The following is an 18115-nucleotide window of genomic DNA, read 5'->3' on the forward strand; positions in this document are numbered from 1 at the left end:
TTACAGGTGTGGCTGTTTAAGTTATTGTGTCTTTGTGAGCGAGGGCTCAGGTGGATACTTAAGTGCTCTTGTTGCCTTTCACTCATACTCTGTGGTAATCCTGCAGACACTGTTGCTCAGTTACTGTCAAATACACCTCAGGCTTCACTCTGCGTATTCAACTGTTTCATTTCCAAGTCTGCGAAAAGGCCGACTTCTGAAAGCCTCCGCTCGGCTCTTTTCATTAAAGGAAATGTGGACACCATCCAGCTGGGGAATCAAACCTCGATAAAGCCACTGAAATGATTAGTGGATGGTTAATCTCCAAGGAATCGTTCGACTACATTGATATAAACAGAAATGCCAAATACTTCCAGCTTCTTTAAAATGAGTATTTGCTGCTTTTTGCTGTAAAACACAGGCCTACAGTTTTAATAATAAATGTCAGATACTGCATGAAAACTTATTTACTTCAAGGCAAACCAGTAAATCAACTTCAGTTTACATGTAATTTGTAATAATGCAATAATAATTCTCCAGAAGCAGCAGGTATGAAAACAGTTTTTCCATTTTAACCCCAACACAAGACAACGGTGCTTCCTTCTGAGTGAATCTGATGTTCAGTTAAAGTCACACAACTTCTCAAATAACAAATTGTCACCAAAAACACAACATATACTCAGTTCAGCGTTTATCTCAGCTCTGATTGTCGGTGCCAGAGTGTTGAGATTTCTGACCTTTAAACACAAAGTTAAAGCCTTATTTCAATAATCCTCCTCTCCTCCTATGATCGAGTTTGGCAGGACACTGTAAAACTGGGATATCAGTCAGCAGAGCGCATACCTCCACTGACAGTCTTCTTATGAAACCACACCCAAATTCACTGGATCCAGATTTTCATTTGGATCTGCACCAAATTGGACAAACTCATAAATGTCAGATATTTGTTTTCATCCAGATCCATGAACTAAACACATAACGGAGGTAAAAATGACTTTATTTGACCTTTTTTTTTTTTGGTCAAATCTGGTAGAACTGGTCTCGATGACCCGACCTGACTCCCGTCCTGCTGTGGGGGCGTTGGTGAACCCCTCCTACTAATCACTACCAGCTCCCACATCAAACACGCCGTCTCTCCTCCAGTTAACACAGATGGAAAAGATGATGCTTGATCCACGAATCAGTCGGCATCAATCCACTCTTCATCACTTCTTACTGAGGGATCCGCGGTGTCGGCTTCCATAAACAATACCTCACAGCGAGAATCACGTACGCTTTCCACAGTGTAACACAGCCCAGTCACACTAGCCTCGGATAATATGGATCAGTCCTTTATTCGCTCAATATAATTTATTAACAAGGCCAAACTAAATGAGGCCTCGGACTGCGTGTGATGGAGAGGAGAGAGAAAGGTCTGCTCTCAGGTGACTAAGTGTTTATGCTGCCTAATCTCACATTTTTTTAACTATTGTGGAGCGAGTCTTTGTGTTTGCGTAAAAAAAAAAGGCTACTCAATGTAAATGAATAGGGGATCAGGGTTAACCCCTCTAGGGAATGAGAGAGAGTGTGTGCGTGAGTGTGTGCGAGTGAGTGTGTGAATCTAGTTCAGCCATCTTAATCCAGCACCCAGACTCTTGGCTCCTTGGCTCATCAAAGTGAGAGGCCAGCAGTAGCCAGCCCAGATTTAATCTCTGTGTGTTTGTTTGTATGAGAGAGAGAGAGAGAGAGAGTGTGTGTGTGTGTGTGTGTGTGTGTGAGGAGGGGGGGCTGTGCATTGTGGCCCCTTCATACGCTCAAGGGCTTTGCGGTGTGTGATAGTGGAGCTGAGCTAACGTTAGCATCATTTCTATCTTTCGGTCAACAGCGATGCCGAGAGAGAGAGAGAGCGAGAGATCCATTGTTGAATTCACACGCGCTCTCGCAGCGGTACGGGGCGGCGTGATGGCGTGGAGCGCTGTCAGCTGCAGATAAACCGAACCAAGGTCTGAGTTTGCACCTCTCGCCGAGAGCAAACACGCCGAGGTTTGTGTCGGATAAGAGGCGGAGAGTTTGTTTTTCTAAGTGTAACCGGCGGAGATGCTGCTGCTGCTGCTGGAGAAAAGTGAGCGTTAGCGAGGTTAGAGTCGGAGTTCAGGTTCAAACGACATCAGGTTGTAAATAATGATGCAGATCATTTAGGACGGGAAATACCACAAGCCAGTGAACTGTGCTACATTCAATATCCGTCGATTGATTGATTATGTAAAAACTACTCAACTGATCTCCAGAAAAGTTTGTGGAGGGAAAAATGGATCCAGATCAGGGGGCGGTCCGAAAAAAAAAGGTCCAAATAAAAATCTGGATCTTGTAAATTTAAACGTGGTCTCACTGTCGGGCCCGTGTTGCGGATACAGACTCTCTGGGTGCCGCTCCCCAACTCATAACATGTGATGCACCTGCACATAGACGCCTCTATTTTCCAAACCGTGCAACCCTTGGGTGTGACAAACGAATCTGGACCCGTGCCTGAGAAAAACTGTCATGCAAGAGTTTTTCAGGGACAAAAACTAGAAGAAACCACCGAGCCATTCAAGGATCTGATGTGTCAATATTTGTATGAATGTAAAATGTGTAAACTCTCTTTGTCTCCTCTGCAGTATTTCGCAGCACATGCAGGAATGGAATTCTACCTGCTCGCATCGAGCCTTTCGCTCCGCCGGGTTCTTGCCAAGATAAATAGATCACTTGATATTAAATTCCTTCAACTAACCTGACACACAGCTGTAAATCAGAGCATGAAAGGAGAGTGAATCTGTTGTTCTCCCTCGCTCCGCCTCCGTCTCTTCCTCTTCCCGAGAATTTCAGCTAATAGGTCAAAAAATATTTCACACCTCCGAGCACAGGAGTCACTGAAGGTCGAACCACTTAACAGTCTCCATTTTGCCTTTTGAATAGTTTGTTTTGGTGCGATCACGGGCGGATTCCCTCTCTAACAGATGCTTTCATCCTGTCTCTGTGTATAATTATGTATAAACGATTCAGACTGAAATGCGCTTCGTTAATTTCCCAGCATTCCCCCGGGTTTTATTTACCCAATGCGTCCGAGGTCCAATCAGCGCGGCTTCTTGCCTCATTAAGACACAGGCTAAAGGGATTAGGGCCTGATGAACGTTTCCAGGGAGGAGAGTCCATGTTTCCTCACGGCCGTATCTGCACCTTGCAGTTTTTCCTGGGCCGACACTTATGTAACTCCCCCTCTTGAACGGGGCGCTGCTACTCACATGGAGGGTGAAGTTATTGTGGAGATTAAATGTCATCTTTTGTTTCAAACAACTATTCAGTTCTTTGTGACGTGTTCAGGCCTCGGATCGGAAGGTCACAATAATATTTGGGGATGATTGTTTTTTTAAAAATAAAATATGAGGTTAAAGCCATTTTAAGACAAAATCGTCAACTCCTTTGTTTGTGATTTTTCTTTTCTTTCGTTTTTTCACTCCCTTCATCAACACATGGAATCTATTTCTCAATGTTTAAGAAAGTGGGAAAACTTTCCTGGATGGGCAGATTTCTTTTTTCGACCCCGTGTCATGAAGTGACATCGGCTCCTTGGAATCCATGAATCTCAGAAAGGCCCCTCCCCCCAGCTCTGACACCAGAAAGTTGCAGCAGAGGATATTGATCTTGTTGACGATCCATCAGGCGACCTGGTTTTTCTAACAGGACGTGTAATGTTGTAATGGAGTTAGTGAGCAAACTGTTTCCTGCACCTGAGCCTGTTTTTTTTTTCTCCTTCAGTCTAAAGCTCATTATTTGTTGATATAAGAAGAGTTCCTGTTTGCTCTGTTACCGTGGAAGCACAGACAACAATCATCTGTAACAGGAGTGTGATGTGTGTTCTTGTTTGGCTGAGTTATGGTTCAGAGAAAAACCCACAAATACAAACTCACAACAAAAAATGCTGCTTGAGTTTCTGCTCCTGGGTGTTTTTCAAGAAACAAAACAAAATGTTATCAGGTTTTAATATCCTCCAGAATTTTCCGTCCTGCTGATCGATCAACATCCCGTCCCCGGGACAGCACCATGGAGATATCTAACTACCTTCCTGTTCACTTGTCAGATAATTCCCACGGTTCGTCCCTTCTGTCCTTTTGTGTTCGCTCTCATCTTCTCTCCATCTCTGTAACTGATGAGACTCATGCCGTCCTTATCGTCAGGTCCAGGTTGTTGTTTATTTTAATTAGGTGATGATGGGACACAATGGGGACGGTTGCTATCTGCAGCGCTCACCTCCGTGGATCCAGCTGTTTTCAAAAGGCTCTTTTCTCCTCCTCATCATCGCCATCTAACCTGTTGTCCCACTCGCTCCTCGTTCTCCAGAGAACCGTTCGGGGGTCCTGGTTCCCAGCGCTTTGGGCTCTCTCAGGAGACCAATATGGGCTGATGGGCAGATAGCGTCACTGCTGAGGAGAGGGAGGGCCGGGACGGAGGGGAGGGGAGGACGGGTGAGTTAATGAGACAAAATGAGGGCCAGAGTGGGAGGGTAGAGGAGTGTGAAAAGGTTTTGATGAGGGGCAGATAACAGTTTTCTTTTTTGGGAAGAGGGATGACCGCTGACTTCTCATATCAGCAGCGTTCAGCCTCACAGGCTGCAGACTGTGACCCCTCATAAGTAACCTTGACTCAGGATCGACATCAATGAGGCGGACATGGACAGGGAGCAGAAGCTGCTTCCTGAGTGTCTGCAGGGACGCTGCAAATCTGTGGCTTAAAACAAAAAAAAAAAACCACTGTATAATCTGAGAAATATAAATTCTGCCAAACAGAAATGCAACAATTTGCATCATAAAGTGTGGACACTGTTGGAATTAATGGTAATGGTGCAAGTACTTGGCGTCACACAGGATGTGACCCCCGATGGTGGCGTGGGCCCCGAGTTGGACTTAATGTAGCGTATCATGGTTACAAGACATGTGGTTCATCTACTTCTGGATGGAATTTCTTTTCTACATCTTACAACAATTGAATCATACTTTGAGTTTGTACGTGTTGATCGTGTGTGTGTGTGAGTCGTGAGAGAGTGACGGGGGGGGAAGGTCACATTGCCGCGGCCTCTGCAGCCCAAGCGACGACTCGGAGAGATAGCGCCGGCATAAATTAGATCGTGAGGACGCCGTCACAGGGACGATCGCCTCTCTTGGGATATCGCAAAGCATCGCTCTGATGTAAACAATCTGAGATCCTATGTGTTGCAGATGAAAGCCTCAGATCCTCGTTTCCTCTGCGTAAATAAGTAGGTCACCTCTACGAGTCATTAGCCTCATCAGTTTCCATTACATATTCATGGGCGGAAATGAGTTTACATGTGGCTCCTCGTCCCCCCCCCCCCCCCTTACCCGCCCCGCCTCCCCTCTCTTCACCCCTTGTCAGTACACATGAAAGCTCGGGCATAAACGGGCATTCTCGTCACGGGCTGATTGTGCATCTCCCCTGTGGTCCTGGTTTGTATCAGAGAGTATTCAGAGCTCCCAGAGGACTGCCTCCTTTGTCGGAGCTCGGAGGAGTTAAATCGTATATAAAACAAATTAATTGCCCCTGTTAGATCACTCAAGCACTCACCCAGGGGAGCGTGTGCTTATCACACACCCAGGACCGCACGCACACACACACACAAACACACACACACACACACACACACTCTGCTCTTAGCGTTCCTGTGCTTGCCAGCCTCAGCCCTCTGTGGAATTGGGGGAGTGGAGGGAGGTTACTCCTCTCCATCTGTTGGTCTCCTCCGAGTCCTGACTCCTGCTTTAATTACGCACACCCGTCCCCACCTATCCCGTCTCTGCGCTCCATCTGTCCCACCCGACTCAAACGAGTCTGATAGGGACCCCTCATGTAGTTTATGGGGCCAATCGGCGCAGCTCTTTAGAGCCGGGTACAGTGGTGACGAGGGATTTTTACAGCCCGCTTCTTTCAGCTCGATTCTCTACTGTAGAGGTCACTCTGATTGCAACCTTTGTGGCTAACGCTAACGGCTGCCGCGGCAGACAGCACAGCAGGCCTGCCGACTGCCCTTTATGGCCTTAAGTGTGTGTTTGTGTTTGAGTGTGTGTGTTCTGTGCTGCCTGTTGAGCCCTTTACTGCCTCGTAAGAGTGTGTGTTTAACAGGATTAGGCCAATATACTGTGTGCTGATATGTGGAGAAGCAGAGATGGAACTTTTATCCAATTCTGAGGTTGATTTGTTGTTCGTACTTTACTTGTATATGTTCCCATATATTGTTTATTTGTGTTGAGGAGTTAAAACTGAAAAAGTTCTAATAAACTCATTATTGATGTTGTTTGAAAGTTTGAAATTTAACTTATTGAAATTGTAAAATGTCCAAAAACTAAATATAAACACAGGATATTTAGGACATCAGGACACAACCAGTGAAGGGAGAAGTGCTGAGATCATCTACTGAAGTAAAAGTTTAAAATACTCTGATTCAAGTTATTCTATTCTCAATGAATCAATTGTCAATATTGATGAATACTAGAAATACAAATACTTCAGACTACACCTGGGGAACATTATAAATTTGAGAATTCTTCAACATGACAAATATGAATTTCATCCAATCAGCTGTTTAAAGTGCCGCTGACACTCCACTGCAGCGGGTGTTTGCAGCTTTGTGTCATTTACGTCCTCCCGTGTCTCTGTCGTCTGTCTCTGGGGTCGAGTGGACCTGCAGACCTGCAGAGCCACAATAAAACCAAATTGGCCTCTTGTTCTCCGTGAATCAGCCCATACAGAGTCATCAGTGCATTCAGAGGGAGGCTAACGCACCCCCACACACACACACACACACACAGACACACACATTGTGTGCTGTAAAAGTTTTAGAGAAGACAAAACTTATTTTAAGTTATATAAAAACACTAGATCCTGATTTTATTTGGATTTACACCAAATTGCAGACACTCATAAATATCAGTCCGATTTTATGTCTGATTTTTTTTCATCTAGATCCACGAATAACAAACATAATAAACATTTTGAAGAAAATTACTTTTTGTGAATAAAATCCTTAATAGACTAAAAACTAACCGAGACAAAAACATAATCTCCTTTACTGAGGTAAAAATAAGGACAATAAAATAATCCTTAGCGAATGAAATATAAAATATTAGAAACTTTAATAAGTAGAAGGATCAATACTTTTCTAGTTTTAACTTTTAAAAATAGTTTCTTTCTTGTGAAGAAAGAAAGAAAGAAAGAAAGAGGAACTGGTTGGATCAATGGAACGTTGAAGCTCTGTGATGATCACCAGGTGAAAGGTTCGGCTCTTTTCAGATGTCAATGAGTCCCAGGTGGTTCGACCTGTAACGTCCACAAACACAGCGACACCCTGGGCCGAGCCGAGCTGGTCGGGCCAGTCGGAGGGACGCTGAGGACTGGAGGCTCCCAGCAGGACTAAACAAACTCCTCAGTCACAGCCTTAGCAATGCAAATGTGTGTAAATACCATAAATGTGTGTGTGCGTTAGCCCCACAATGAATGGACCAGCCCCAGGGGGCTAACGTACCCCTGTAATCAGCCGACCTCAGAGTAGTGTGTGTGTGTGTGTGTGCGTGTGTGTGTGTGTGTGTTCCCACTAATAAGCTAATTTAGCCCAGGGGCCACGAGTGTGTTTATCAAAGACATTCTTCTGTCTCACTCATCCATCTCTAAACTCTTTAGAGTCTTTGAGTGAAACTGAAAAACTTAACAACTATAAAGAGTCAAATGAAGAGAGTCACACACACACACACACACACTATCTGTTGATCAATAGAAACTTCTACCTCACTGCTTTTTAAAGAGGTGGAGATCTAATCTGTAGTGATGGGAACATGGCATCCAAATAAACTCTAATTCTAATAACTCTAATAAACACACATTTCCTTGTTCTTCTCTAATTTAGCCGTGTAGATTTTGTTGCTGTACCTTCTCTGGTACGACGCATGTATAAATATATAGAGAGAGAGAGCAGGTGGCAGTTTTTATATAAAATAAATATTAGGACTTGGGGCAGGAATTTGTTGAGGTTTGTTCGTTTGTGTTGACGTGCAAACAACAGTTCAGAAGCCAAAATCCTGACAACTCTAAAAAAGAGAGGGATGAAGTGTGAATGTGTGAAAGAGTGAGAGTGACAGAAACTAAACTTTATTCTCCTTTTTTTTTTATCACCAGTCTTTTCTTCCTTTCAGTCTCCTCACGTTTCCAACATAGATGAAAATAAAGTAAATCATATTCTTTGACGCAGCAGCAGCCTTTTGAGAAGCGACACCATTAAAGGGACGCCGTGAGGAACAGTAGCAGGTCCCAGGATCAGACATGGGGTCAAATGTTAATGTCTCCTTTTTGTTGTTTTAGGGCTGAACACGTGGAGGAGGAGGTGCATATGTGTGTTTATAACTGGATCGGCTTGTTTCTCTGCAAGCAGGGGAAAGTACCTCGAGTATTCCACCTTAAAACACAGAGGAATGTCAGCTATGCCCGAGCGACAGTTGAGTAAACTGAAAAAATAAACGAAACTAAAAAGTTCCCAGTGCCTTTAAAAGCTAATGAAAGAAAATCTGATGTGAACTAACTTTAACCTAATTAAACCAAACTAAAAGTGGCAAATTCTATTCAAAAGCTTCAGGAAATCAAAAGTGGAAAAAAGTTATAGTTAAAGGAAGTTTTAATAAACCAGTAGAATTTTCTTTATTCACTTAACTTCTGTTACGACTACAAAACTGGGAAGTTTCTTAAAAGTCCCAACATTTTCCTAAAACTTTCCGTAGTGGCTGCATGTGAGAACACAACTGTCTGAGTCAGCTGTTCCTAATATTTTACAGCGGATTGTTCCAGTGGAAGATTTCAAGTATCTCTGCTTTTTTTCCTCTCTAGTCGTTTTAAAGACGTTCTTAATTTCATATATCAGCAGAGTGTCACTGATGAGCAGGTGTGACACGTGGGCTTCCCCGTTTTTCTCGGTTGAAGCTGGCACAGAAAGTAGAAACTCCAGTTTTATTTTCTCCTCGGCTTCCTGCTCTGTTATTATTTTGATAACCTCTCTCCATGGTTTCATTTACACATATTTTCATTTTCCTCTTTGTCTGGTTAACTTATGTTTGTTTTCTTTAAGCCTCTCCTTTGTTTAAGAGCAATGCAACACCTTGTTACAGCATTTTATTCCAACCACAACTAATGTTTCGTCCTATCCTGACCCCTCGAGCTTGTGTTAATCGCTCGTCTCCAGCCAAAATAATTACTCTGAGAAACTCTGACCGAATGCAAACCCTTCGAACAAACAAGCTCTCCCATGCACGCAAGTGGCGGCGCACACATCCCTCCGGGAGCTCCGCGTTCCCTCCCTTTACCCCGTCCGTCAGACCTCTGCAGAACAAACCGTGGCCTCAAACAAGTAGCCTAAGAGCTTCCTACATCCTTCCTCCTTCCTCCATCTCTGTGTAATGAGCGTGATTATCAATCCAAACAATAGTTACAATAATTGCAGCATTAAAGGGTCGCCGTCTCCCAGGCACTTCCTGTGCGGGGATGACTGACATGCTAGCGGCTTCCTGCTTCCTCTCGGAGTGAGTGGGAGTACAGGAAAGGGCGGGGTCTTCCATGACTAATCGCTCCGGCCGCGAGGAGCTAATGGGCTAACGAGGTTTAGTAATGTACCATGACATAATGAGATTATGTCATTCTATAATTATATAGCGTGAACGTTCTAGAGGTTTGATGGGATGATATGTGGCAGAGTGAGGCCTTATCAGTTGGTGATGCTTTCAGGGAGGTCACGTTTATTTCTTCTCATTTTCCTCGAATGCATCTCTGATATTTCATCTGGTTTCACTGCCACCTCAGGAAAATGTGACATTTCTTCTTCGTCTCCATTGTTTTACTTTGAAAAGACGCCCCTCGTGTCTCTTCCTCTGGCAGAGAACCCGCAGGTTTTCGCCATTTTCACGCCGTCGGGCGACTTCTGCAGCCACCTGCATACCGGGGCTAAAGTTAACTTGACTCATCATCAGCTATTCTTACCCTGAGAATCAAAACAAAGGAGTCGGTCGCGGCCGCACACACGGAGGCTTTCTCACACTTTCTGACATGTTTACACTCCAAACAGAGCTGCTGAGAAAGACGCTCGTCAGCAGCCTGCCCTCATCACCGAGCTGTCGCACGCACACACCCAGTCACTACTCACATGTTTTTCCATCTTTGCATTCTCAACCCACTGAGGCTCAGGACAGAGATGCCTACGTGACAGGTCTGTCGGCGCGGCGTCCTCGTCTGCAGCCGCAGCATCCGAGCAGCGAGCGTTTGCCTCGAGGTCACGACGCTGCAGCACTGCTGTCATTATGTCCCAGTGTGAGTCTGGGGACATTAAACACACGGTGGCATTCTGTCACTCTGCAGAACTTGGATCGGCACCAAGGAAGTTATAGGGTTTCGCTTTTAAAGGAATGAAGAACTAACTGAAGTAACCACACACAAGGAAGAGTAAGATGTTTACAGAGGGCCAGGTTCTCTCACACACACACATTTAATGTACAAAGTAGGGTTTGGACACATGATACGTTCATTATGAATAAACTTTGAATAAACCAGCGCCCCGGTGAAGCGGTGGCTGGGACTCACGACAAAATCACGACAACGCCGAACTTTGAATAAACAGATGAACGCCTCTTTGTGCAGCTCAGTTACTGCAGGTCACTTCTATAGTTCCAGAAAGAAAGCGGCAACCAGCGTCAACACAGGCCGAGAAAACTGCCCGAAGTCGAAACACTGTAAAGTTAAATTTAAAAAGAGAAATCAGCATGTGAATAAATCAATTCAATTAAAAAACGTGTTGGTTCCTGGGATATAACTGCACAGGGACAAAGCTGAAAACAGAGCTTTTGAAATGAATGAATGGTTTTCACTGGAAAGCAACAAAGTTACATCTGGAGGTGCAAGTGAAGTCTTGCACCTCGTTAAGCACAACGGGAAGTTCACATGAAGGATCAAACCCACAAACTAAAGCTTTTGATACGTGCTCCTACACGTATGTTTGACTTCTGTCACCACAGACGCAGAATTCTCCCCGTCCACCTGCTTCCACATTCTTGCCTCCGCTCAAACAACCTGTCTGCATTCTGGCTTCTGACTGTTCGGAGTATCACATCACATCTGATTACTCTAATCTTGTTGCTCCTGGTCGGGGTTTCCTCATAGATCTGGACGGAGATAGCGTGAGAGTTGATACGCCGTCGTGCTACTGTAAGAAACACAAGTCGCCCATTTGCCGAGCTACAGTGTATCGTACAGTCGCGGCCCTGCCCTCCATAACCCACGCTCCTCTTGTCACCTGCCTCCTCTGTCCTCATTACCCATCATCCTCTGTGCACGGTTCATTAGCGATGCACAGAACAGCCGTTGAGCAAGACACGTCTCTCCTGTGTCATCACCGCCCCGGTGACGGATTTCTTTTTAACTCGGACAATGCTCCGCTGACTTAGTTTCTGTGCTGACAAAACAGTTTCAGGGGAATTTTGCTGGAAGTCGTTACACGTCAGCTCACACTGAAGGTGATTATATTATTATGGTGAAATGTTTTTATTCCCGGAATCTGCAGCTGTTTGCACTTCGCTCAGTGAGACTGACGGGTACACAGGGACACATGCCAAAATACGCAGCGTCGTTGGCACCGGCGCTGGAGGAGCTGTGTTTGATCATCTAATCTTGTAATTAGTTAGTTGTGATAGTTGTCTGGGGATGCTTGATTGCAATCACAATAGTGGACCTGCTGTGCCGTCGCTGCATAGCAATGCGGTGGCGCAACAGGCGGCCCCCTCTGTTAGCTTTGCCGCCATGAGGAGATGAAGTCGGACTTTTCAGTTTATCACACAAACTGTGATAGTGGAACATGAGCTGGCATCGTGATGTTTAATGTATTTTACACAGAAAACACTGGCTGACCGCTGCTTCCTCTCTCATTGTAGTTTCACCCTGAGTGAGAAACTGGGGGGGGGGGGGTAGTGTCACTGCCTGGTGACACTCTGCGTCAATAAGCTCGAGCAGATATGTGTGAAATGGAATATTTCTTGGCTGTTTGTGTAGCGGGGGTTGTGTGTAAAAGTGGAGCAGTTTGTGTGAATGTACTGAATCTATTTGTGTGTTTGTGTGTGTGTGTGTGTGTGTGTGTAGTGCTTGTAAGCTCGCGTAGGTGAGAATATCAACCTCCCAACCACACCTATTTTTAGAGCTACGTCAGCTCCAACTGAAAAAATGATTTGCCTTGCAATAACAAGAAAAAAGGAGTGAACACACACACACACACACACACACACACACACACACACACACACACACACACACCAGACCTCCTACATGACACAGGAACAAATACAACATCAAATGGGATGTGGTTTATTGTGGAGCACAAAAAACACACAACACAAAAATCCTAATTTATTTGCCGTGTACCAAATAAGGTTAACGTGACGGAAGACAAAAGCTTCTGCCTCATTTTCCCAACGCCCCCCCTCCTCCCCCGACTTCTACCACACAATCTTCACCCACTCCTCCTCTTCCTCACTTCTCAGTACAGTAGCAGAGACGGTGAGCCACTTCAAGGAGTGTGAAAGTAGCTTTCAAAAAAAAAAATGTAAGAAAAAGAAAACGCTGTTTCTCCCTTAAACGCCCCCTGAGTGTCAAACAAGACCTCTCTCTCTCTCTCTCTCTCTCTATACAGGAAGCTGTGGTTGAGGAGACGTCAGCGTTGGCAAACAAGTAGTCATATAGAACGTGTGACAAACAGACGAGTCCATGCATTATTAAAAAGAAAAGGTAAAGTAAAGGTCCAGTGTGACAGATTCAGGTGAAAGGAAACTATTGGCAGAAATGTAGAATAATCCTCATGATGTTTTCACTCGTTCATTTCATCTAAATTGGATGAATTGTAGTTTTCTTTACCCTCTCTACGGAGGCCGCAATGTTTTTTTTACATGAGTCCAGACTGGACAAACTTAAAACCCTTTGAGTTTTTATGACAATTAAAGTCTAGCACAGGTTCTTCTTCATGTTTGGAAGAGGAGGGTTGAGGTGAGGGGGCGTTCAGCTGCAACATGACACTTCAACACGAGACATCACAAAATTCTACACACTGCACCTTTAAAATGCCCAGTAGAAGTTAGAAAAAAGTTTTTAAAGAGTTGGAAATGAGGTAAAGGGAGTCTGACAACCTTCCTTCAGAAAACTTCTACAGGATGATCAACACAGAAAGAGGACTAGTTAGATTAAAGCCACTGGTTACGTGCGACGCACCCCCCCCCCGCCCTTCATCTTAAAAAAATTATGATGATATTCAATTTTGTGTTTTTAAATATATAAATATATAACTTTTCCAGTTTATTATCTGAAAAATACTCAAATTTTATATCGATTAACTTGTTTCAGAATTGTTCAACTTGGATTAAGTGCTTTTTTTAACTTCTAAATATTTTCTCTTTTCAAATATTTAATAATTCGGACCACTGTATGTTTTCATATTTCCACATCTATGTCAATGTTTCTCTACGCCGCTACTACAGAGCGCTGCCCACACAGTCTTTCTAAATTTATTAACATTGAATGCACTTCATTTAACCCATAACAATAAAAAGTGACAAGTGTGAAACCGATTGAACACTTCCTGAGGTGTGTCAGACACACAAACAGAGATTGTAATCTAATGACAACCATAAATCTAACTTCCTGCAACATTTTCAGCCTTAGTTTGACATGAAAAACAAAAAAACAAAAAAGGCGTATTTGCTTTCTTGCAGAGGGATCCATGAGAAGATTGAGCCGGTCTCACTCACTGTGATGATACCGTCACCGAAGTGCTGGGAAACTGAACTGAATTGTTTGGGGATCGAAGGAAAAGATCGAAAAGAACCCCCCCCCCCCCCCCCTCCACGAAAATGTTAAAAAGTTTTAAATCACAGAGATGGAAGTTTCTCAGATTGCGTCATGCTGAGGACTTGAAGACAAATTTCCAGGTTTAATATGGTTCACGAGGCGAAGCTGAATCTCCGAGGTCGACTGTTGAATCTTGAATGTGGGGGAGAGAGTGAGATACAGGAGGGAGAGGGAGAGGGAGGGAGGGAGGGAGGAGACGGGGGGCTTCAGAGAAATTAAACTAATATCACTCTCCGTCTGTAGTGGCTGATATTTCATTTACCAGCGGGGACTGAGGTACCGTGACCCCCCCCCCCCCCGCCAACACACACACACACACACACACACACCCTCCTCATCCCAACAACGTGGCCACCACCACCTCAACCGCCACGTCTGTCAGTGGCTGGCCCCGACGCTCCCCTGCAGGTGATAACAGATTAAACCTATTCCATTTCATGCCTCAGGCTCCCAAATACAATCCATGTGGGGCTCCTCCGGGCCCCGCACGCCCCCCCCCCCCCCACCTCATCTCCCACCCCTACCCCTCTGGGCCCCCTGCCCTGGGTAGAAAGCTGGCAGCGGCCGCCCCAGTCCACTGGGCTAAGCCGCCGAGATGGAGGCCTGCAAGATTACAGGCCATCTGAGGAAATTACTGTGTGTGTGTCCAAGAATGTGTATGTGACAGTTTGTGTGTGTCCAAGAATGTGTATGTGACAATTTGTGAGTGTGTGTGTGTGTGTAATAGGGTTATGTCAGCTTAGGTGGTCCGTGTGCTGTATTTAACACCATACCGCCTTCTCCTTTTCACCCATTAAAGTTGAGAAAGTATCTCTGAAGCATAATTGCAACTGATGCTGATTGTGGAGCACGTCTCCTCTCTCCTCCGGGTTCCGGCCGCAGAATAAAAAGACAAAGTGCACGAGTCCCACTCCTCTGCGTTGATGTGTTATTTCAGGAAATGTCCGTAGGATGCCGCCGAGGTGCTTCCCCGGGCCGCATTCCTGCACTCCAACCAGGAACGGTGTCAGAGGCGGAAATGAGAGAAACCGAACCCAGCGTTCTTCCTCAAAAGTTGCCTTCCTGGACTCAGGAAATGGAGCGGACCCCTGGTGTTTAAACGTAGCCCTGAGTGACCAGAGCTCTCTGCTTCGCCGAGGCCTCTCTGGCCCCTGAGCACACTCGGCCCGACATCAAAGTGCTGCGGCGCTAAGAGAAAACACATTAACGCGAGCGCCGAATTCAAACCGATGCTTAAAAAAACCCGTCAATCCTGGGAGTCCGCGGGGCAGGTCTATCGCCACCTCCATCTCTCCTGGTCAAGTTGTGGATGTAATTTGTCGTGAAGCAGGTTTTGATGGTGGCAACAGATAAAAAGTGACTAAACACCTCACCTGCCGCAGAGCCATCGCTCACGTTAATTAGACGGAGAGGAAAAAAAGGTTTTAATCACAGACGATCTGACAGGGACTTGGTGCAAATGACAGCGTGAGAAGTTGGTGCTAAAATTGCAAAGGCTCCTTTTTAAAGTGTGATATTTTTCATGATTTGGGCTTAAGATGGATTTACACTGAGTGATTCGAGCCCTGAGTTACAAGACACATGTCAGAGTTGGACCGAACTACAGCAACTACAACATTTCAAACTCACACCCACAAAACAAACGCGATCGAAGCATAAACTCTGTTTTGATTATTGTTAAATTGCATGCAGAATGCTAATATTATTAGCATGCTAGTGACAGCTATCACAGCACTGCAGTAGAGTCTCAAAGCTGCTAGCATAGATTTACCACTCAGTGGAAGAAACAATAGGAGGAATTGAATCACAGAATTGATTTGAATTTAAAAATTGTTGGTATTTTCCTGCAATTTTTTTGTGATTCACAAATCGTTATTATATAATCGTCAAACCTGCATGTTCAAGAGGCTGCATGTTGTTATTAGCACTTAGAAACTTTTCCTCACTTTCAGGAAAAAAAAAAATCCAGGGGCTCAGCACTTTCGGTAGATTAAGTAATTTCACCTCGTATTTTGTTTTCACGTGTCAAACCGAAGCCTCTGCTCGTCTTTCTTTAAAGTTCGACGGGTCACGAAGCTGAAACTCGCCGAGAGACGCCGTCATGACAGAATCGTCCCGTGTTGAACGACTCTCTCCCTCCCTCCTCTCTCCCTCCTCCCTCCCTCACTCCCCTTTTTACTTTAAAGAAATGCAATGTTGGAGTTACACAATACGAAGCTCCAGTAAAACCTGCTGTGTGCTTTAACAGCCAAACAGCAGTTCCTCCAATGACCCTTTAAGCAGAGAAGATTACCTTATGAAACGGGAAGCGGCGATTATGGATATATTTACAAGTTACTTAGCTTTTACTAGAATCATCATCCGAAAAGAGAAATATGAAAAATATAGATTTATTGCCTGCTTAGGTTCCCAAGCCAGGATCATCTGCGCTTATACCTTATATTTCTATTTTCAGACCAGGATATCGTTCAAAATGTGCTTTTTTTATTTATTTGGGAGGGAAGAAAAAGTTCAGCTGCAGTTATAAAAATATACTTGCAACGTCCCGTAAGGAAATATCTCAATTTTAAACGTGCGTGTGGAGTTAAAAAAAAAGAAGAAAGAGGGAAAAAGCAACGAGGAGAGTGAAGAAGCGAGCTCTCCACAGCTTAGTGAAACTCTTCAGACACAGACGCAAACGCTCCCTATTTCTGAGCGGCTGGGCATTGATGTGGGATTGTGATGTGTAACAGATGCATAACGGAGCGGAGAGGGAAAACAGCGCAGAACGTGAAAGTGAAGATTGAGGGAGAAATCAAGAAATAGAGATGTGTGTATTTATACTGTATCTCAGCTCTGCACATTGGAGTGTGTTTGTGAGTGTGATTTCTCTCATGTATCGCTTGCACTAAGAAGAGCTGGCTGATGATAAACAGGATTAGCGGATTATTAGAGGGGGCTGAGGTGTGTGTGTGTGTGTACGAGTGTGTAACGCAGATGTGATGTGTGTGTGTGTGTGTGTTTGTAGCCACTGTTTGCTTATTTCCCTCCTCAGTCACACCCACACTCAACTTCTCTCAGTGTCAGAGCGTTTGAAAAAATCCTCAAAATAGCCGTCCAATCGATACTTGACCCGCTTCCGCATCAGTCCCACACGTCTCGAGCTGCGTCTCTGCGTCTGTGCGTTCCACATTCTACTATCTGTGTCACCACCTCGGCGCTTTAGGGAAGGAATCCCGCCGCCGCTGCCGACGCACTGAAAGCGCCCGTGCGGGAGAAAATGAAGTCATTAGCCAGATATCCCCCCCCCCCCCCCCTCTTCTGCTGCGCTTTACTTTCCTACCCCGCAAAGTCACCCGCCGCCGCCGACAGCCGAATTTGCATGAAGTTAACAGAAAGGGGGGGCGGGAAGAAAGAGCAGGGATCTATTCATTACCAGGTAATGGAGAGCGATGAAAGGGAAAGTGTGAAATAGCAGATAGCGATTTTGACCGTGCATATTTAAGACGGAAGAAAGAGAAGGCCAGAGGGAGCCAGGCAGCTATCACAGCCGGTCCGATAAGTGGGCCCAGAATCAAAACGCTATCTGCTCACTGAAATTAGTGCGACCCCCGGAAAGGTTGCCTGTTAGAATCCCTTTGACGTGGAACTTGGACGCCACACTCTTAACGCTCAACAACCACTGTCTAACTGCAAACAAAGATGGACGACATTGGTCCCCGAGCCGCCGAATGGAGGCCCTGTTGGAAACACGCACCGAGCGTCACTCGCTGCACTTTCAGGAGGCTCGTGTGCATTTCTGGATTCAAGGCGTATGTCACTTCTCGTGTGTGCTTTCGGTCTCAAACGTGTTTGTTTTGTGTTCGGAGCGTGATTCCGTTAATGTTTGTGCTTTTGTCTCCGTTCCAGCTCTGGATTTAACGTCTGCACCTTCCGTGCGGTTGATCCTCTGGAGCCACCAGACGAACTTCATCTGGCCCATTCCACTTTTGATGCTGTGTTTCATGACGTTAATGATATATATGACGAAAAGGGTGTGTGTGTGTGTGTGTGTGTGTACTTTCAGGGCTGTTTGTAACAGGAAGCTTTAAGGGAAATGTGGTTTTTAATTTTTGACTGAACACCAGCAGCGAGAGACAGAAACTTACACTTTGTGTATCGTGATCGACCCGAGATCAATAATCTGACAAAACAACGACAAAGCGACGGAAAAGTTCAA

At 45.0% G+C, this 18115-nt stretch overlaps 1 long non-coding RNA gene across 1 annotated transcript; it reads left to right on the forward strand.

Annotated features, from left to right (window-relative positions):
- The first annotated feature begins 11405 nt into the window (after positions 1 to 11405).
- On the forward strand, positions 11406 to 13893 carry LOC138406740 (uncharacterized). The gene is made up of 3 exons (XR_011240095.1): positions 11406 to 11543; positions 12710 to 12804; positions 13782 to 13893. It is a non-coding gene; the product is annotated as an uncharacterized lncRNA (long non-coding RNA).
- The last annotated feature ends 4222 nt before the right edge of the window (positions 13894 to 18115 follow it).

Source organism: Paralichthys olivaceus, chromosome 23 (genome assembly GCF_024713975.1).
Source record: "Paralichthys olivaceus isolate ysfri-2021 chromosome 23, ASM2471397v2, whole genome shotgun sequence".
Taxonomy (NCBI): Eukaryota; Metazoa; Chordata; class Actinopteri; order Pleuronectiformes; family Paralichthyidae; genus Paralichthys; species Paralichthys olivaceus.